The sequence below is a fragment of the Petromyzon marinus genome, chromosome 20 (assembly GCF_048934315.1).
Source record: "Petromyzon marinus isolate PM22_M1 ecotype Great Lakes invasive population chromosome 20, UKy_Petmar_22M1.pri1.0, whole genome shotgun sequence".
Classification (NCBI taxonomy): Eukaryota; Metazoa; Chordata; class Hyperoartia; order Petromyzontiformes; family Petromyzontidae; genus Petromyzon; species Petromyzon marinus.
Window position 1 is genome coordinate 10,447,682 of NC_133686.1, and position 21,912 is coordinate 10,469,593.

The 21,912-nt window shown below is 45.4% G+C and overlaps 2 long non-coding RNA genes across 2 annotated transcripts; one reads left to right on the forward strand and one right to left on the reverse strand.

The window, feature by feature from the left end:
• The first annotated feature begins 4,207 nt into the window (after positions 1-4,207).
• Positions 4,208-16,040, forward strand: LOC142925378 (uncharacterized). The gene is made up of 3 exons (XR_012942359.1): positions 4,208-5,372; positions 8,216-8,293; positions 10,113-16,040. It is a non-coding gene; the product is annotated as an uncharacterized LOC142925378 (long non-coding RNA).
• LOC116944113 (uncharacterized) lies at positions 8,300-16,946 on the reverse strand. Its single transcript, XR_004403045.2, has 4 exons — positions 16,587-16,946; positions 15,869-15,949; positions 15,434-15,517; positions 8,300-10,188 (listed from the first exon to the last, which is right to left on the reverse strand). It is a non-coding gene; the product is annotated as an uncharacterized LOC116944113 (long non-coding RNA).
• Between the last annotated feature and the right edge of the window lie 4,966 nt (positions 16,947-21,912).

The window sequence follows — 21,912 nt, forward strand, 5'->3', positions numbered from 1 at the left end:
CTCTGTGAGTCTCATACTCCATCCACAATTCCACTCATCTGGATAACATATATAGTGCTGTATAACCATATATATACAAAAGTAAATTTCTCCACATTAAACTGAATTATATGCCTCAGTCCACCAGGTTGTTGGCTTTCTGGCAAAATGTTTTTTGATCAGCATTTTTTTAAGCAGGCAAAACTCCAGTTTCAATATTATGGGTCTCATCAGCAGAGTCGGGCCTCTTGTAACAAATGCTCCTGTGTGGCCAGTTTGCTATTGGTGATCACATTCAACTTGAGCTATGGGTTCCTGTCATTGATAAAAAAAGAGCAACTATTACATGTGAAATTACACCGACGACTTCGTCCGAGGAGAGCCACTTTATTTTGACACAACCACAACAACTAGGCCCGGGCTTCATGCTGGTTCTTGAAGCTCGTCCCTTTCCTCCAACCTCCCCTCGTGCTTCTCCCCTTCTGCCCTTCTCGAGCCCCCTTTCTCCAACATTCCTTCACTGGGGTTTTTTTTTATTCCCCGTAGCCAATCTCCCTATCCTTCTCCAACGGTTCCCAACCATCCCCTTCGGCTACCACTCTTGCTTAAACATTTTGCCTCCAATCTCTGCAAAGCCCCCCCTTGCCTCTCGATCAAGTCATCACGGAGGCATCTTTCCACCAATAGGAGGCCTTCACCTACTTTTTGAATTAAAGTTTGGCTCCACGTTGGCTTGGGGGGGGGTCTGTCTAGTAATTTCGGTCATTTGTGTGCTGGTGTGAAGAGTTGTGTATTCGCCAAGACATAAATAAATAAACTAACAATCTTAAAAAAGCCATCTCAGCCAAATGACTCCAAACACTTTTATGTGATGGGATGGAAACTGCCCCGGGCAGCAATCGTTGGTGCTGCCCTGGCTATACCTGGGGCTCGTTGGGTGTTTTTGTGTGTGTGTGCCGTTGGTAGGGTTTATTTTGTGATTAAATAAATAAGCAGACAGTGCCTCCGGCCCATATCCGTCTCTCCACGTAACAAAAAGAGATGTAAATATAAAAGTTTATCGTCTACAACCCAACAGCCCCACGCCCTTCTAGAAGAGCATAATTTCAGCAGCACTGATTGATGCAGAAGTAGAATGTGAAGGAGACATTGCTGATTTATTTAGTAGTTCACTTTCTCCACAACGACGCTAATAACACTATGTAACACAATTTTTGTTCTTGGGTAGTTGTGTTATTTCCTAATTGCTTATGCTTAAAAAGTATTGAAAAAGGCTATTATTCCCCACAAACTTTGCTTTTGTGACCAGGACAGTGATATTTTGAAATTTACCTATTTTCCATAAGAAAACGGGCGAATTTATGTCTTTTCATTCACAAAGCAAGAAAAAAACATATGAATAAAAATTAACTTGTATTTATGCTAAAGTAATACACAAATTACTACAAAAGATTTAGAAGTGAGTAGATGGAAACATCAAAGCCAGTTATGACTTCAATTGGTTGATGAGGTCCTTCCAATGATTACCGTGTTCGTGAGCACAAGGCAGATTTGAAACACGGGAGTACCAACACTTCAGCCGTGGCTGATCATTGTATTAATGCGGTTGGCTCACGCGAAATTTATTTCTCTGAGACGAAGGTACTTTGCAAGCCCACCGGCTATCAACAAAGATTAGTTCATGAAGCCATCCACGTATACAGACACAATTTCAACCGAGAGGATGGGTACAAACTCAGCAATCATTGGAGGATTCATCAACCAGTTTAAGTCACAACTGGCTGTGATGTTTCCATTTTGTCACCTTCTGATGTTAGTTTTATTTGACTAAAGATGGGACGAGAAATTCCAGTCCCTGCGGTGTCGCCCCTGCGTTGGGCGTACTACCACAAGTTGTTAAATTCTCCACGGCTCATGCGTCTACCATTTTCTTGCTCTCCGATCTCACATTTACATCACCGTCTCCGCTGGTGTTGGACCAGAAGACGCCAAAAGGCGTCTCGGGTGTGGACCAATCAAATTCAAGGACAGTGCATATTATTATTATCAGAGTTGTCTTTTTTGTTTGCATTTTGACTGCTTGTGTTGTGGTTATTGCAAACATGATGCCTTGAATAAAGGTGTAAGTTTTTGTGCCAGTTAAAAGGGTAAAACCTGTTCCTATATCTTGTTACTGGCAAAGGAGGTCTCATAATCTACAACAAGTTGTTAATTAACATAACCATCGCCGCTGGTGCTAGCCCCAGGGCACTTGTGCCCCGCCCACTTCGTTCTGATACCAGGACACTTGTTACACAGTGTAATTATGGTTTTGAGTTACGTTGTACATACTCGTTGGTCGAACTAGGAGCCGTGTCGTAAATCGAGGGTACTGGCCTGTAAGATCGCAAGATCACCCAACAAGCCTCACTGGCGATGAGGACACTGAATGTTGAAAGCGGTCCAGAGTTGGATAGTTTTGAATCAATGCTGCTGAAATCATTCTCGCTCAGAAGGCCGTGTGGTTTTGTGAAGAATACTTTTATTTTGTATGTGGAGCGAGGGATAAGTTAAGGAAACATTGTCTACTTTTTATTTTAAATTCTCCACAATGACACTACGGATTATTTAGAGTTACGTGTTTTTTTTGTCTTTTAAAGGGCCTTGGTATACAATTGCATGTAGTCTCTAAGCTGCTGTTGTGTTTTTTTATGTTACCCATGGTCCTTCACGACAGTGGACAGTGAATATTTCGATTTAAAGCTTTCGTGACTGGAAAGATTCATCTTCTTTGGTTCTTTCGGTAAAGTCACGTAGAAGAAGACAGTGAATATTATTGATGTAGGAGAGGTGGCGCAATGGTTAGCGCACGACATGGCAAATTCAGCCACCTGAGTTCGATTCCCCGGGGGGGCCAGCGAACATCCGTGACGAGGGATACCCGAACCCGTCCTGGGTTCCTCCACCAAACCTCGCTGACCAGCGTGGTGAGGTATGATTTAAAAAAAAAACACGCAGGTCCCATTACCGATACATTGCGGGAAACTCTTGATTCATCAGTGGATTGACAAAGGCCTGTGGATTATGAACAACAGTGTGCATCGTAGGATTGTAACCATTCCACCGAATGTCACAATTGATTCGTCACAATTCAATTCAAGAATCACTTCTTGACGTGTTTTGTGAATGTGGCTACAGGCAACCACGTGAGCCATGTACAGTAGCACCTTACAGTGTCTACAGACAACCACGTGAACCATGTACAGTAGTACCTTACAGTGGCTACAGGCAACCACGTGAACCATGTACAGTAGCACCTTACAGTGGCTACAACCACGTGAGCCATGTACAGTAGCACCTTACAGTGTCTACAGACAACCACGTGAACCATGTACCTTACAGTGGCTACAGGCAACCACGTGAACCATGTACAGTAGCACCTTACAGTGGCTACAGACAACCACGTGAACCATGTACAGTAGCACCTTACAGTGGCTACAGACAACCACGTGAACCATGTACAGTAGCACCTTACAGTGGCTACAGGTAACCACGTGAACCATGTACAGTAGCACCTTACAGTGGCTACAGGCAACCACGTGAACCATGTACAGTAGCACCTTGCAGTGGCTACAGACAACCACGTGAGCCATGTACAGTAGCACCTTACAGTGGCTACAGACAACCACGTGAACCATGTACAGTAGCACCTTACAGTGGCTACAGGCAACCACGTAAACCATGTACAGTAGCACCTTACAGTGACTACAGGCGACCACGTGAGCCATGTACAGTAGCACCTTACAGTGGCTACAGGCAACCACGTGAACCATGTACAGTACAGACAAAACAGAAATAAAATGAATCGCTTGTCACACGACCCTCTGGATTTGTCGTGAGTGTAAGATTCGATTTTGTGATGAACAGATGGCATCACTACATGCGTAACACAACGCACGTGCACGCCATGTATGACATACATATATTCAGGTGGTAACTCCTGGCATAGTTCGAGTTCGTTCTGCAGCTGTCAAAAAAAAACCGGAGTGCTCTTTCATCTTGTCACTGCTATGCCAATTGATCAATTTTAGCGGTAATTGCGCTGCCAAAAGAGACACCACTCTCCATATGAAAAGTACTGATTTCTTTCCCCACAATGAAGCGAAAAGGGGCCTTTATCAAAGGTGAAAATGAGACGTGCGCTATGCCATCTCTGATGGAGAAGGCGTCGGGTATAGGAGATTGCATCGGTTACTGGGCAGAAATATTTCAGCTGAGAGAATTCATGCGGTGGTCACACTACTCCGGCTATTTGGAAAACGTGCTGTCTGCTGTAAAGTGGACTGTAAGGGCCCTGTGAGATATTTGTTATTTCTAAAAGGCAATGGGAAACGCTTGATATTGTGTCACGACCTAAGCTGCAAAATAACATTCATATCTACAACTATGTTATGTATGATTTGGCTGGCTAGCCGGGTACAGAGCTCACAATTGGAACATTGCAAGTTCAAAGCCAAGTTCACAATCCCAGTACTGCTTTTTGGAATGGCCCCTAGCAATGGAATATATAATTTTCATCATTGCCACGGGATGGCCAATTCGTATAAGCACCACACGATTCTCATTTGAGTGGGGATACACTTTAACTTGACTTTGCACTTGTTCCAAAACCAATGCAGTAACTGTGCGCACCTAACTACAGTATACTAAGTCTCATTAGCAATGTGGAAAATACATTTTAAAATTGACTAAATGACATTTCATGGAGCTAAAGGATTACCCGGTCATCAGGAATTGAATTCATATAACAATAGTAATAATAACACTGTCACTTTAGTTAAAGTATTTAGGCATTGCAATCAAAATTGAATAGGAATGCCAAGTGAATAGAGAGCCGTGGAAGAAGTTAACTACAGCAGGAAGAACCAGAAAATGAAAAAAAATCAAAATATTGCGGATGAGATGGCGCTCAAAGGGTATTTTAAGATTTTCCTTCGATTTCACCTTGATTTACGTTTGTGGAAAATTGTAATTTCCTCGTGTGATACAGATAGTTTTGTTCTGATTTACATTTGCTACATTTGCTGTACTTTTGGTGAACCCAAGTCACTCTTGAAAATGAGACTCAACCTGATCTCTCGGGTTCTCGCCTGGTCACAACAAAACAACAACGGAACTTGAACAACGGCGACGCAATGTAAACCCACGGAGCGGTTTCGAGATGACTCGGTCTGTGGGCCGGCCACGAGGATGAGTCTTGATGGAGTGGTGGGGCGAGCGATGGGGTTAACTCCGACAAGGCGCAAGCCGCGGAGACCCATCTCTTCAGACGCGGCCACGGCTGAGAGTCAATCGCGTCGGTTCTCCTTCGCCTCGCGAAGAGACGAGTCAGTCTTCAGTGGCCCTCTCTGAAGGTGACTTTATACACAGCCGTGACAAGAAATTGCCACCACACGTGCGCGCACACACGCGCACACACGCCGGCGTGCCTGAATACAAATTTCCAAGCGCACGGTTCGTGTTCGAGTGTGTTAGTGTGCGTGTGTACATGCGTACGCCGACTCAGCCTCAAATGAGTACCTGGTGAGGTGTGTATACATGGCCGCTAGGGAGACAAAGGCGGCCGGGCGTGGTGCTGGCCACCCACCCCCTCGTGTGCCGTGCCGGCCTTCATAGGTGCTCGCTAACAGCACTTGCCCCAACAGTCTGTTCAGGCTATACGGGGGATCTTTGTCTTTTGTACATGTGTCCGTGTGTGTTGGAGCGGTGGTGTAGCGGTGAGCGCACTTCGCTACGCACCCCGGCCACCCAAAGTTCGATTCCCGCTCACGGCCAACATCAGTGACGATTATCTGAACTGGGCCCTCCCCTAGGTCGACTCAGCATCAAATGAGTACCTGGCGAGGTGTTTAAACATCGCCACTGGGGAGACAAAGGCGGTCGGGCGTGGTGCTGGACACCCACCCCCTCGTGTACCGTTCCGGCCTTCATAGGTGCTCGCCAACAGCACTTGCCCCTACAGTCTGTTGAAGTCTATACGGGGGATCTTTGTGTGTGCGTGTCTGTACGAGGAGCGATGGCATGGTGCTTCGTGCACTGCGCTATGATCCAGGCGACCACCTGACTTCGATGCAAATAAAGTGGGAAGTGTTGCATGTGCACGAGGTCATCTCGGTCTCAAATGATAGCCTGCCGTGGTGTGTTAGCACGGCAGCACCGGGGAGAGAGACAAAGGGTGACCGGACGTACATGGTGCTGGCTATTCTAACTCCTTGTGTGCCGTGCAAGTCTTAAATCATAACAGTCTAGAAGGATACATGCACATGTGTGGGCCATTGTGAATACATTGCACCACATGCATCATGGGGAATATTTTTGTTTACGGGTTGTTTAAGGCATGGGAGTTTATTTACTTATTTTGGTATAGCCCTGTGAGCCATTCGGCTCTTGAATCGGGTGCAACCACAACAAACAAAAACACGAACAAGAAAAACATCTTAAAGTGACCATGTGACTGTGCAAACAGAAAATCCATGAAAAAAACAGCAAAATATTCCTGAAAAAAGCACCGTACACCAACACTGTGTGCAAAAAATCCCAGTGGGATGCAAGTCAAACAACAACAACAACAACCACAAGAAAACTTAAATTAACGCCATCAGTCTAACTCCGTACTACAACAAAACAAACATGTCCAAACCAATAAACATTTTCGAAATCACCAAAAAATTAAGCCCTAATTGCAACGTAACAGTAATCACAGGGACTGTGACCGAATTTTTACAATAAACTACATAAATAACATGTAACACCAAATCCTAGAGCCATAGCTGGCTGCATGAGTTACTCCACAACAACAGAAGCATTAGTCGGAGTATCAATTTTTTCAATGCACCTTTAAGATCAGTACGCTAAATCAAAATACAGATAATACTTTGCAGCGTCATCCGGAGCGAAACATTTTATTTTACTTTACGCCAATGAATAGCAGTGGCAGCTAGGGGTGTACAACTCCTCTAGAGCAGTTCTGAGAGAAGATCTCATAGGTAGCGATTCAAGTTGCAATTTATTGGCAATAGCATTCCAGACCCTGGGGGCATCAATAGCAAAGGCCCTTCCTCCAGTTTTTGTACGGCAATAGGGAATGTGAAGCTGGTAAATGAGCGAAGACCTGAGGTCAAATTTGTTCTTTGAAACAGAGAGGAGATCCAGCAGGTAGTCTGCGGATTTTTTTGTAAGTACATCGTGAATAAATAAGATCTGGTGCACAAGCCGTCGAACATTAAGAGATGTTAAGTTTGACCCAATGTAGAGATCACAGTGGTGAGTCCTATATGGGCAGTTCAATGTAAATCTTAAGGCCGAGTGATAGATGGAATCAAGATTTTTCAGTACAGTACTTGGGGCTGATTATACACGATGTCACAGTAGTCAAGTAGAGGCAGTATGGTAGCTTTTATCAATTCCAAACGGAACATTGGGGGGAAGCAGTGCTTGTGTCGATACAGAAAACCAATTTTTATTTTTGTCTTTTTACCAATATAATCAATGTGATCTTCAAAATTCAGTTTTGAATCCAGAATGAACCCAAGATACTTATAGATCTTGACTTGCTCTATTTGATAATTATTTAAGGAATGTAATTGGGGAAAAATAACTTCCTGCTTTAGTCCTGGTGAGAAGCATAGCACCTTGGTTTTGGAGGTATGCAGGACTAGTTTAAGAGCAACTAGCTGATGTTGTAGTTTGTTGCAATCACCCTGTAGCTTAGCAATCACGTCATCCGGAGAGCGGCCAGCAGTAATCAGTATCGTGTCATTTGCAAAAAGATTTACGGGAGCATTGAAGAACAGTACAACAATGGATTCTGATGCAGTGTCTTCTGCTCTCCACATCGTAGCTACGTCAGGCACAAGGCTCGGGCGGGTTTTGTTCTTTGTCAGAGTCAAACATCAAATCGGAGTCAAACATCAAAGCGTCTTTCAATGAACGGTGCTTATTTCCACTACTGGTCCTGAGCGAGTCGTAGACATTCCACATTTGTATGGCAGGGACAAGTTTATCCGTATGACAGGCGGTTATTGGTGACCGAAATGTTTAATTTGCTTTATGGAAGCCACCCACTTTTAATCAGCACATCAAATTTGATTAATTCTGGGGTCAAAATGATAGATTTTCTACTTGTGAGTTCAAATAAAAGTACGTGCATTGAAAAACTTGTTTTTGACCTATTTTTTGTTATCGTTCTATTATACAGATCCCCCCCCTAATGCTCTCCGTCACCGGGTCTTGCGTCCCTGTACCTAGAATCCACAGTGAGTGGCGTCCGGACAAGGTAAGAGTGGTGGGGGGGGGGGGCTAGGGCCTCGTCACAGCACTGCCGCACGTCACTGCTGAGGATCTGGGTCTTAAATCCGCGATTCAGACGCCTGTGGTTAAACCGGGTCTCTCAAGTGCAGGCGAGTCGACTGTCTTGAGCCATCATTTGGAGTGCTTGGCTGCTGTAAAATTCCACACGTGATAAGCCACTTCCGTTGAGCTCTCATTTGTGGTCAGGTCGGTTCTGAAAAAGAGCTACATAGCTCAGTGGGCCTTGCCTGGTAAAATAAAAATAGTAATATTTCAAAATAGTATTAGTGATAGCCAGGACATTTCTGGAAAATGAGCTACGTAGTTCAGTGGGGCTTACGTGGTAAAAAAGGTAAATCGTTAGTTTGCTGGGCAATGGATTGTATGTATGATATCGTACAGAAAGTAGGTTGCTGTGATTGGTGTGGAGTTCTCGTACGTGTGAGTTTTCGTGAAGCACTCCAGTTGCCGTTCCACAGCGAATGGTACTCCGAAAGTATTTGGTCAAACATTCTCATGCATGAGACCCTCTTGAAATTGAGCCTTGAGACTCAGCAAGCATTTTTCTGGCTAAAGAAATAGATGATGACTCTGTTAACCTGGCCTGCGGCCTCACTCTCAAAAGCTGGTGGGTTCACATCATCCTTGTAGCCCACCGATGTTGTCACCGTAATAATCATCCCTCTGCTGTTCATGGAAATGAACAGCAGTGTGGGATATCAACAGTGCTTGTCCTATGGAGACGATGGTGCCTGCCATAGAAATGTAGAATTTCCACCACCGGCTCAAGGTCACCAATGAAGATGATTGTTGCCCACTTTGATTTTGTATCAGAATATGAATTTATATTCGAGGAATCTGATGAGCTATGAAGCTCTTTTTTCACAGATGTCCAGTAGGGGCGGGTCAGGTTCGTTACAACAACAAAGAAAACAAAAACACGACAGGAGTAAATGCGATCACTAAAAAATACAAACTAAACGATGTTTTAACTTTACCAAGTAAAGCCAACTGAGCTATTAGCTTATTTTTCAGAAGCGACCTGGCCACGACGTGGCTTATCATGTGGACATTTATAGCAGCCAAACAATCGAAATAATCTCGACGCGACTTTACCGAAAGAACCAAACAGTAATCGAAATTATATAAACGCACGTTTCTAAATGTGGAGGGAAAAACCGGAGGATCCGCAGAAAAATCCACGCAGCCACAGGGAGAGAGACACACAAACTCCAAATATACAGCAGGCGTCGAGGTCAAACCCACGACCTCTTGCATACCAGGCGAGGAAGATTTCGTCACGTCACCGTGATTGCACGCACACACAAAATGACGTTAAACTGCCGTGTTATGAGAATTAGTTTTCCCCTTTTTTTCTGGCAACAAACAGGTGTTAAGATATTAGAACACCAAACTGAAACCTTTTTTTCAAAGACAATCCATTTCTTATCGGAGTGTTTTTTGTTTGCATTCTGACCACAAGTATTGTGGTTAATGCGACATTATTCCTTGTAAAAAAAAACCTTTTCTCATATTTTGATACTGGCAAAGGAGGTCCCATGATGTACCGTTGTGTTATTTACTCATTAATTTTACCAGTTCCAAGTATTGAACATATCGGATAGATTTGCCGTACAAAGGATAAACACTTCGCGAGGGGTATATAATTGTGTGTTCATGGTGAATACAAGAGGCCTCATTGAAGGGACTGAGAGGTCGTTGCCTCTGACAGGCATCCACCTGCTCCACTGATCCATTCCCTGCCTCTTCTCTTGTCTTCTCTCCCATCTGCCTCCCCTGTGTAGAATGATCTGTTCTGTGAAGTCATCTTCTTGGCGTCACCCTCTGGCACAAGGCGGCGACACACTTGCTTGCATGTCGCTGAGGGTTCAGGATATAAATATATTCACACCTCCGATTATCACGGTTGGCAAGGTGCGGTGCGAAATAAGTTCAACATGCGTACATCTCTTGACAATGTAGCAACAACTAGAATGCATTTCGGGGTGCCTTCAAAAAATTATACATATATGTATACTGCAGTGTGCACAAAAAATCCCCTGGGATGGAGAGGCGGTGAATTTCGGGCAAGCACATTGATGGAGAGAAGTCATCGCCTGCAGGGGTCTCGTCGCCACTCTGCTGAGATCGCTGTCGTCCTCCTGCTCGCTCACTCGGAACCCTCAGGAGCAGCCGCACTCCGCAATAACCAGGGGGGGCGGAATTGATGAATGCTTCTCTGCCACGCACGTCCACTGTGACACGTTAAGCTCGGGCGCTTGTTTTGTCCGTTGGTTGATCGTGGCCGTCGGTGAATATCAGCGTCGCGTGTTTGATTAGCTGACAAGGACGCTGAGATTATTCATAATCTTTGCTGTCGGGGAGTTTGGGATCACTTGCGGTACGCGGTTATAGCCATTCTAAAAAAAGAAGGCTTGCTGGCAGATGGGCATCGGCTAGAGAGAGCCCCAGAGAGCCTCTCTCTCTCTCTGGGGATGTTTTGATCTATTGTCCCATACTGTAAGAGGTGTGAGTACCCACGCTTTACCCCACCTCAACACGCGGTCACCGCATTGCACGCTTTCAGGTGCACTTCCGCAGCCGCCTGGAACGCTCTTCCTTCCGATTATTAGGAAGGTACTGGAGCTACGCACTGTTAAGTCTGGATTAAAACCCATTACTTTTTTTGTTTGTTGTTTTTCCCGCGCACCTCCGATGAGTACGGTTGTCTATGTATAGTGCATAAGAAGTTCAACATACAGCACATACACCACACGTGACCAGCTGATCGACTGTCGTGAATAATTTAATAGCTTGTTGTAACTTTCTGACCCGCTCCTACTGGACATCTGTGAAAATTAGCTTCATAGTTCATATGATTTCTCCAGGATACATAAAGATTCTGATTATAACTGCTGGGTGGACACAGGCAGGGAGATTTTAAAGAAATTGCACCGTTGTTTTAACTGCCGCGGCGGGAAATTGAACCGGCGACCTCCGGATCGAATGTCCAGTGTTCTACCAAATATAGCTGATACATATTTGTACATTGTAATGCTTCTCTCAAATGTAACATATTCATTCCCAATCGATTCTCTACAATCGCTTGAATTGCTCGTTGGACATTTCATTCTGGATGTGAATGGCTTTGATCATTACCTTTTAGCTCTCATAGCTCGAATCTCGCGAATGTTATAGATTTCCATTAAACTTTCCACTGTAAAAGGTTTGATGTCTCGTATAGCTTAAGGGTTTATATTTGGCAGCGAGATTTGATGGTATTATCTGAGTTTGTATTTTGCTTTTATTACTCTGGTCTCACTTGGAAAAGAGGCTGAGCCCTTCCTTGGTGAAATTTCCACTCTGGCCCAACATTTCACCCTCATTTGAACAGAGACGCGGCCTTTTTAAATTAGCTCCCTGACTTTAATCGTTCATGTTGTCACTTCTAATCCCAGTTGGGTGGTCAACTCCACCCATCAGTTTTCTTTCTTACTCAATAAGTGAGATACTAAATTTAGACGGTGGCTGCTGCTAAAAGTCTTTTTTCCTTCTAGTTTTTTATTTCCATTTCTGCCTGCCAGCATTAAAACTCAACCATTAAAAGCCTTTTTTGGGGGCTCGCCGTTAAAACGATAATATGCGTGCAGACTCTGCGCATCAAAGGGATCCTCTAAAAATAGCCCTCGCTATACGGGCACGTGGCACAATACTCCAGTTCCAATTCCCCTGCAAGGGATTCCTTCAATTAGGCTATTGAAGCTCGCCTCAGTCTTGAATCGCCCCTTTGACAAACACCGACAGTGATGTTGCTTTTTTGGGCCACAAAAGCCGAGGCACTAATGGGGGGCATCAAGCAGTGGGCCTCGTGGACACACGCGGGCACGGTCGCTGAAGATCGCAGTGGATTCACCCCCCCTTCCTTCACTCCCTTCACATCCCCTCTTTAGTTACCTACTAAATAAATAAATGCGCTGTCCCTACCCATGTTCTTGGCGCCTCTCGCTCGCACACCTCTACACTGTTTAATCTTTTCGATTAGGCGTGTGTTTATATCACTGTTAGGCTAAAGTGTCGAGCTTACTTGCACGCGTGCCTCACCTTTTCTGGCGCCTGTGTTTAGTTTACGACGATTAAATACCTTGTCTGTTAGCTGCGCAATATTCCTCTGGAACATTCGTGCTTTTGCTTTGCTAAACTTGACCATCCGTGTAACATATAAAACATAAACATGCGGTTCACCACTCCACCGCTGCTCCAGACACCCCTGATGCGTTCAAATATACTTGTAATTCCATTCAACCTCTAAACTCAATGACTAACAAAGGTTGAACAGGCGTGAACAACACAGAGACACCAACAACCGTCAGCCATTGCGTACCCATCGCTTGTAGAGGGCCTCTCTCTCCGTCTCGCGATTCGTCTCGTAACCCCCCCCGCCCCGGCACACACGAGCTGATTTTATTGCCCCATCTCCATTGTGGCCGGGCACTCCAGGCGTGTTATCTCATCGGGGTGCCATTCCGTCACCGGACTAGTCCATCAGCTATCGTCCCATCGAGTGTTGTGTGTCCTACCCAAGACCACTTTACTTTCCCGTAACAGTCAACGTGACGTCTCTGATTTACGCCTGTTCCCTGACCCACGTGCTCCTTGGCTTATTGTCTCTCAGTGCAATTCCAAGCACACACCTCTCCGCGTTTCACTCGCTAGCTTATCCCCCCCATTGTATTTGTCACTGCGCCATGCGTTTTTGATACGTAAATCACAGCTGGCAGATTTTCATAGAACCCTGGCATCGTCTGCATGCACCTGGTATTGAGCAGCCAAAATCTTACTTTCTAGTGACTTTGTTAAAGTCCAACTCTATGATCTGCGCAGTGATGCAAATATTACTTAAATCGATCTCTAACACTCCCAGTGGTTCGTATAGTCCATCAAAAACCCATCACACTAATGTGATGGCCCCTTGACCTCCGCCTTATAATCCCCTGCATTACGCAAATATGCTTAGCGAAAGCTGGTTGGTTGCATTACGCACGTATGCTTGAGGAAAGCTAAGTCGGCTGCGATTTCGGAGCTGCGATGGTAAATTCTAATCTCAAACACGATACTTGTTCGGACTCGGGGGAGAACAAAACCCTCAAGGTGCAAACATTTAACGGTTATTACTTTATGCCCATCATAGACAAGTTTCCATTGGTGAAATGCAGGAAAAGATGATTGGATGACCCGTTATCTGAACGTGAAAATTACGTCACATTTCCAGTAAAGTTGTATCCAGTTCGGGAATCATAACAACCCCGAAGACTAAAGTGTTGAGCTGATATGCAATAATTTATGATTGAACCTGTATTTGACCCAAAGATGAGGCCATGTTTAAAAATTTCCCTTACTCTTTTCGGACTGGGTGATCATAAATTCCCTCGATTACAAAGAGTTGTTTCGCTCGTCCATTGGGAGCACGGCTGGCATCGCACGCTGCCATGCTCACAAATGTGAGGACTTGTTTATGGGGGAGTTTCGAGCGACGACTCCGCACGTTGTGTTACAACTGTTGGGCAGGCAGAATATATCTTACGCTTTGGTTCTCTCGGTAAAGTCACGTAGAGAGAAAATAAACTACAATATTTTTAAAATACATACTTTATTTTATTTTATTTCTACGTGACTTTACCGAAAGAACAAAAGCGTAATTCCTGCAGTCACGAAAGCTTCAAATCAAGTTAGAATATATATTTTTTCGCTCAATGTTTGCGCATAATGAGAGCAGTGATGCTTCATTTACAAAGGGAATTGCCTTGGAAGGAAACATTTTGGGGCCGCTCCCAATTGCTCTGATTTTATTTTAGCCTGCTTTGCCAAGGAGCGCTGTTTAGGCCATGCCACACGTTAAATTCCCTCTAGGAAAAGAATGTCTTCGTGTTTCTTTTGTCAAACGAACAGAGAGACACTGCCTTTTTTTACAGCCCAAACTCAGCGATGGGACTTCCATATTTCTATCGTGAGGGGTTCAGTCCCTCCGCAAGACAATCACTATTGACTCCCCACAACGTGGTAGATATTTTACCAACCTGAGAGGGATGACTAATGGTTTAGTTGACCCACCAACCTGCATTTTTTAACCCACTACCTTTTGATTTTAAGTCACGCGCAACTGTTCGAGATACAAAAAAAAATAACTACCGAAATTTATTTGATTAAAAAAAACACATTTATTTCCCTCCCACCCCCGACAGTGGCGGCAATCGCCATTACATTTCCGCTAACTGACGAGGCTTGTCCTTGTCCCTTTGATTAAAAGTCAGCGGCTTGCAATGGGGGGGGAGGGGGGGCACCTTCATTTTGTAAACGTGTGACCCCACTCAGGGGTTTCATACGCGAGACACATTCGCTCTGCGGGGCTTATCAACTCAGATTTATTACACTTCAGCGGGCGGCTATTTTTGGCGGTGCTGTACACGCACACATGCAGCCACTTCACGACAGCCTCTCGGTTTTTTTCTTTCCCTTCACTGCCCCTTACTGCGAGGACAGTGATAACGGTTTAATGATTTTTCCTTTCCGTACAACCGCTGAGGGATGTTGCGTGGTTTTTTTTATCTCGGCAAATTTCATTTGCTATTTAAGCAAACAGATTTAGCTTGTAATTTGTAGATTGGGTTCGATTTGCGAATTTACTAAATCAATAAGGGTACGCAGATATAAGGGTTGCGTTTTTATAAGAAGAATAGGGTTTTTCCCCTTTTTTCTGGCAACAAAACTGAAACCTTTTTGCAAGGATTCATGTCTGCATTAACCACAATACCTGCAGTCAAAATGCAAACAAAAAAACATACTATGATAATATATGTGGCATTGTCCTTGAAACTGATTGGTCCACACAAAGGGACGGCTTTCTTTTGAGCCTCGACCCAATTAGTGCTCGACCAGATGACGCCAAAAGGCGTTACACAGCTCAAAGACAATGCACTATCAAAGTAATGATGGCTCGGGGTGAGCATCTACATCATTATACCTCCTTTGCCAGTACCAAATTCTTATATTTTGGTACTGGCAAAGGAGGTCTAATGATGGTTGCGTTTTTGTTTGATCTTTTTTGCATTAAATCCTCAGTACAGCTTACGCTTGTGTTTATCTGGCAGGTGAAGCTCAATGCTGCACGCAGTGTACAGTCCACGTGGGGTAGTAGTGTCGTCCGCGTATGAACCTCGGCAGAAAATAACAAAAATACATTTGGAGGACTACATGTACACACAACATTCAGTTTCTTAATGCACCCGAAAGGCCTAAGGGCACTCAAAGGCCAAGGTTAAAAGGCCAATTCCTGAAGCAGAATATTAGTGCTGGATACAGTCACATTTGCAAACGTGATTTGTCACTTTGATCCTTACCTGTGTAGTAGTATTGATTGTTCAATGCTAATGTGCCAGTCTATTGAGGGACTACTGTGTGCTGTTATCTTGGTGTGGTCTGTGAGTCGTTGTTGTTTTTGCTGCCCTGCCCAAGCTTAATGAATCGGACTTATATCATGAATGGATTTTTATATATAGTGACTTACCTTTTCTGCTATTTTACAAATCCCATCGTTGTTTTGTTTGTATTGTTGTTGTAACTTGCTGACCCGCTCCATACTGGACATCTGTGAAAAAAGAGCTTCATAGCTCATCGGATTCCTCCTCCTGCAGTCTAAATAAAGATTCGGATTCTGGTTCTGAATGCCGTTTATTCCACCAACGCTTTGCTCCCAAAGTTGTTGCACTGTTACCCTCTAAGGCCCCCAACTCCGAACAGCCTCGTCAGCACCACTATCCGGCTTTAAGATATCCCAGTAAATAAAACAAAGATTTTTATAGTAGGCATGTAATAAGGCATCGAGTCACGGCTTCACATCGATTATTTCGGTCCACGCACCACATCACATGTGTGATCATTGATTACTTGTGATTTAGGCAGGCTATATTCACATCACATGCTCATGTTACGTCTACGCTAATGGGTGTAAAGAAAACTGTACAAGCGTGATGGAAAATATAATGAAACAATACTAACGAGAGAGTTAAAAAAAGAATCGAGTTTTTTTTTAGAAGGATAACGTCAAATCATTACAATTATTTAACTGCTGGGTGATTTAATTATTTTTGAGAAAAAAATAAATTAATTCAATTCACAGCAGAGGTAACTCTATTTTTATATTCTCTATCTTTCAAAGGCACTCGGTTTATTTGTAGACTTAATGCATTTTAAAACGTGCACTCAAATAAAAAAAACATTCAGACCTGTGAAGGTGCAGCAACAAGGAATCTTAAATTAGTCGCGGCATGCGCCTTTGTTGACGTTGCACATTGACACCTCCATGAATAATGACGCACTATAAATAATAATAATAATGATGTTGATGAAAACGACGACGATGATGATCATTGTCCACCGTAAATAATGATGATGATGATTCATCTGGCTACATCACCATCACTGGGTGTGCAACAAAAAAAAACACCGCTCTGACACGGGGCGGTCAAACGGTCAAACCGGGAGCCGACGACGATCATCTTCATCCCCGGGAATCGTCCTCTGCCTCCCGGCAAGGGCAACCCCGGAATGTGCGCGGACCCCCGCCCTGGGCGCTCTCCTCCTCTCCCCTCTCCTCCTCTCCCCTGCCCCCCCCCCCGGCTAACGTTGAGCGGAATTTACGGCGCGCGTGCGTGCGCGCGCGTGCGTCCCCACCTCCGCGGCCTCCTCCTCCCCGCTCCTCTGCTGCCGTGGCACGGACGCGCATTTTATTTTAATCCCCAGCGCCGTATTTCACGCAGCGGTAACCGTGGCGAGCCGCGAGAGACGCAAGGGGAAGGGTGGGAGAGAGGGGGGTGGGGGCAAACGCCGTCCACGACCGTCGTCCACCTTCACCGAAGGTGCCCTTCCTGTTTAAAAAAAAAAAATGAACCACGATGCCTCGGCCAGGAGCATGAACCATCGTCACACAAACTCCGCTCATCCTCGCAGCGGCGGCTTTTGTTGAAGCCATCGGATCAAGACGGTCACCGCATCGCGCGCTTTTACGGGTGCGCTCATGCGGCCGTCTGGAACGCTCTTCCTTCCGATATTAGGAAGCCACTGGAGCTACGCACTTTTAAAATCTAAATGTAAAAAATAATTTATTTTGAAAATGCTGTTTGTGTTTCGTCTCCTGTTCTTCCCCCGCACCTCCGATTACCGCGGTTGGCAACGTACGGCGCGAAAGAAGTTCAACGCACATACCTAAACATTCCTCTTATTGTCGTCATGTCACCCACTGTGCTCTTGACTTTCTTCCGCGATAAAACAGCGATCGTAATTGCAAGCAAATTTGCATATGGATGTGCAATATAGGTGAATGTCAAGGAGGCCGATGCCACGGTTGTCACCACACATCACATCACGGACTTCTGATAGAAGCTACAGTCGTTGCCAAGATCCCCCAGGTCCGCTCCTACAGGATCGTGCAGTAGCACCCATTAGTAACACGCGCCATTCACCAGTGCATAATCCAGCAACTTTGGGAGGGAATGGTTGCATATCTGTCCACTCCTTATCAGTGCCATACCTTGCTGCAGACCAATTCAGACATTATTGGTCACCCCGAGCCCCGCATAAGTCTCAACGTTGATTGTACAAAGTCCCATCACAAGGGAGAAACACAAACATAGACATTTTTGGTGCCCTATAATGAAACGGCTGTGCGCCGTATGGCCCTGAAAACTCAATTTACCTGTACAAGAAAACGGGGGAGGGGGCCGTCCATAAATGACGTCACGCACCGAGGGGGGGGAGGGGGGTCAGACATTTGTGACGATGTGTGACGAGAGGGGGGAGGGGTTGAGAAATGTGACGTCACATCAAAATGCGCAACTTTAAATAAATATTAATCAAATTCAATTGATATAACAACACTAATTTTTATACATTTTCATGATTAGCTATTTTATTATTTAAATTTACTAAGGTCACCTTTTATTTATTCCATGAAAGAGCATTTTGCTTCTCCATGGGAGAATTCACTTTTTTTAAAAATGTGAATGATTGTTATTAAACATTTTGATTCTAATTATTCTACCAGGACTTTCATTCTGTGGAATGAATATGTGATTGTTATAATTGTACTCTACAAAGTTTCAAGTATTTTAGAGTTCTAATTACTTTTAATATGTTACAATTACTTTTAAAATTTTATAATTATAAAAGAATTTAAATATAATATTCTGAACATCTGCAGTTTGAGTTAGACGTTGAATATTTTCAAATAAATTATATGCAAAATTTCAGCTTTCCAACGCCTCCTTTTTAATAAATGTTTTAACCTACAATATCAGAGTGCAGCACCACATTAAATACACACTAAAATGACAATATTTTAAAGTGATTTGAAGCATGTTTCATTTTCAAAATGGAAATATAGTTTTGGGGGGGGGGGGGCAGAGCTTTGTGACGTCTTATTTGAGGAGGGTCTGACTTTTTGTGACGCCATGTGACGAGGGGGGGGGAGGGGGGGTCAAAAATCGGTATGGCAAGCGAGTTTTTGAGAAGTTCTGAGTGTATTTCCCCTCTCGTGTGTGTGTGGGTATTCTCTGGGCACAAGCGCAGTGGTGACGTCACCGTCACTTCGTGGCGAATGACGTCACCGCCACTTCGTCGCGAATGACGTCACCGTCACTTAGTGGCGAATGACGTCACCGACACTTAGTTGCGAATGACGTCACCGCCACTTAGTGGCTAATGACGGTTGTTGTTGTTGTGTGGGCACTGCGGTCCCTTCCCACAAGCCATATCGCTCATTAATGGAATAGGCCAAAGCAGCCCGATGTAGGATCCTCCTCCTGAGACTCGTTGAGACTATTCTGAATAAAGGGCATAAGTATACATTTCCACTGTACGTGGAAATGTATTCTTAATAAGAGATTCTAATTATGTCATTAGTGTTCTTAAATCACTGTAATTCAATTTTTATTTAAAGCTTTCGTGACTGCAGTAATTCATATTCTTAGCTCTTTCGGTAAAGTCACGTTGAAGGGAAACAATAAAATAATAAAATATATAAAACAATAAAAATTCTCACGACGTTTCGACCATAACACAAACGGTTGTCAACCGACACACCTGATGACGACCGTTTGTGTTATATGGTCGAAACGACGTGAGAATTTTTATTGTTTTATATTTATTTTATTGTTTCCCTTCAACGTGATTTTACCGGAAGAGCTAAGAATATGAATCACTGTAATTCGTAAAAAAAAAAGTCAGAATGTCATACAAACGAGTGCTACTTTGTGAGACACCAACAGTGGTACCGTAGTTCTATAGACTGGATTCGCGCCATAGGGAAGCGGGATTTTAACTTCTGGCTCAGGGCTGGCTCAGGGCTGCCTCAGCTGCTGGCTCAGGGCCGCCAACAATTATGAGCACTTCACCAAGCTCGCTCGAGCATCTCAGATGCTGACTCGGTAGACTCCTCAGGGGTGTAACGATTCACCCGCCGCACCCCGGCAAATTCGAAGAATGTTCACGATTCACTGGTTGTAATTCAATTCAATAATTATTATATTTTATCACTGGGGTGAATGTAATGGCCTCCATCGGTTGCAGGGGACACACTAACCCATTACACACATTGTGTACAAATCAAAGCACATCGAGTTGTAGACACACGCTCAGCAATCGACCCGAGCCGATGGATCCAAACGCATCGATACATCGCTAACGTTCATCGCGGGGTATAGCCAGTGGAGCGTTGAACCAACGTTGTGCCAACGTTGTGCCAACGTTGGCATGTTGACTGGGTAGGTGCGTGGGAATGAGGTGCCTTTGGCAGGCCGCTATCCCTGGAGGCGGCGTGTAAGAAGTGAGATGTGGCAGCGATAGAGCGGTGGCATCCTGTACGATGTAAACACTCGCTTTCGTAATTTGTGGGAAATTGTCCACATTTACGCGCGCAAAATAAAATTGCCCCCCGACAATTGAAGCAATTGGCGGGACCCCCCCGGGGTCACCGTCACTGCCCCGGGGTGGGAAAAACCGCGTAGCGACACGAGTCTCGCTGCCTTACCGACAACAAAACTAGCGGTCAATCGATTGGCCTCGTCGAGAGCTACTCGGGGCGCTGAGTTTCGTAAAAAGTTGAAAAACTACATAAACACGTTCAATTCACTGCCTGGGGGGCGGGCTCGCCTTGGCAAAGAAGCTGAGGATCGACGGCTGACCGGAGGTCGTCGTCGCCGCGCGCGACTGCGGCGGACGCCCCCCGGGGCTCGCGTTTGGCCGGTGGGGTGGCGCCCATCGTGTTGATCGCCGCCTGCTGCTGGCGCTTGTTGGTGCGAGTCTGGGCGGGCGGCGCGTTGCTGTCGGGGTCACGTAGTGGGCGGACTGAAGAAAAATAATAATTATTGTTGACCTGATTTTTGCGGGACCCCGGGGTCCCACCAAATTATTCAATTGAACGCAGAACAAAAAGGATAGCTCTTTGCTCCATATTCATCACATCCATTTCCTAATACGTTCACATACAAAGAGCAAAAAAAAACAACGTTTATCCTTCACGGGAAAAAAAAAACACATTTCAATCGTCCAGCCTATTATAGTGCTTCCGGACAATGTTTTACAGCAGCAGCTGTTTACGAAGCAAACTCAGGACCATATGCCCAGCACCATCGTGGGTCATCACTGCAATCGCCATGACCATCGTAAAGCTTACTACCAGCACGGGATGGGGGGAAGTTGTGCGCACGAACCGTGGACATTCCACGTCGCTTGCGGGGGTAGCCGCTAATCGTGGACATGCTGATACCCAATAATTATTAGGGCCTTCCAGAAGGTCCAAACAAAGGGCGAGGTGGGTGGGTGGGGGCAGATCCCACGCGTGTGTAAACGCACAGCGCGTAGAGCTCAGGGCGCGTGCAGGTGGGGGGGCTTCACGTCCGAGTCGGTCTCGGACTCAAGGCCATGGGGCACCTCGAAAAGCAGAGGCAGAGATCGGGAGCCTGTTAGGTGAAGGCCAGTGTCGAGGTCAGTCGGGGCCGGATCCTCTAGGCAACCAAGGTCACAAGAAGAGCCATTTTTTTTGGCGAATTCGGTAAAAAAATATAAATCTATATTTCCGGAGCCGCAATGCAATGTGAATATGAAACGGCGGTCCCTAATAAATTAACGTCCCATGAAGCAGCAGCCCTTAAAAGAGCCGCTTACGGCTCCGGAGCCGGCAGGTTTGCCGACCCACTTGCTCGAGGCTGAGCAGCAGCGTCGAGACCAGGTCCACGGGCCGACGCCGCAACTTCTGAGGCCAAGTTCCAACAGCCGAGAGGGCGTCCTGGACCCTGCCGAGAGGGCGTCTTGGAGCCTGCCGAGAGAGCGTCCTGGAGCCTGCTGAGAGGGCGTCCTGGAGCCTGCTGAGAGGGCGTCCTGGAGCCTGCTGTGAGGGCGTCCTGGAGCCTGCTGTGAGGGCGTCCTGGAGCCTGCTGTGAGGGCGTCCTAGAGCCTGCTGAGAGGGCGTCCTGGAGCCTGCTGTGAGGGCGTCTTGGAGCCTGCTGAGAGGGCGTCCTGGAGCCTGCTGAGAGGGCGTCCTGGAGCCTGCTGAGA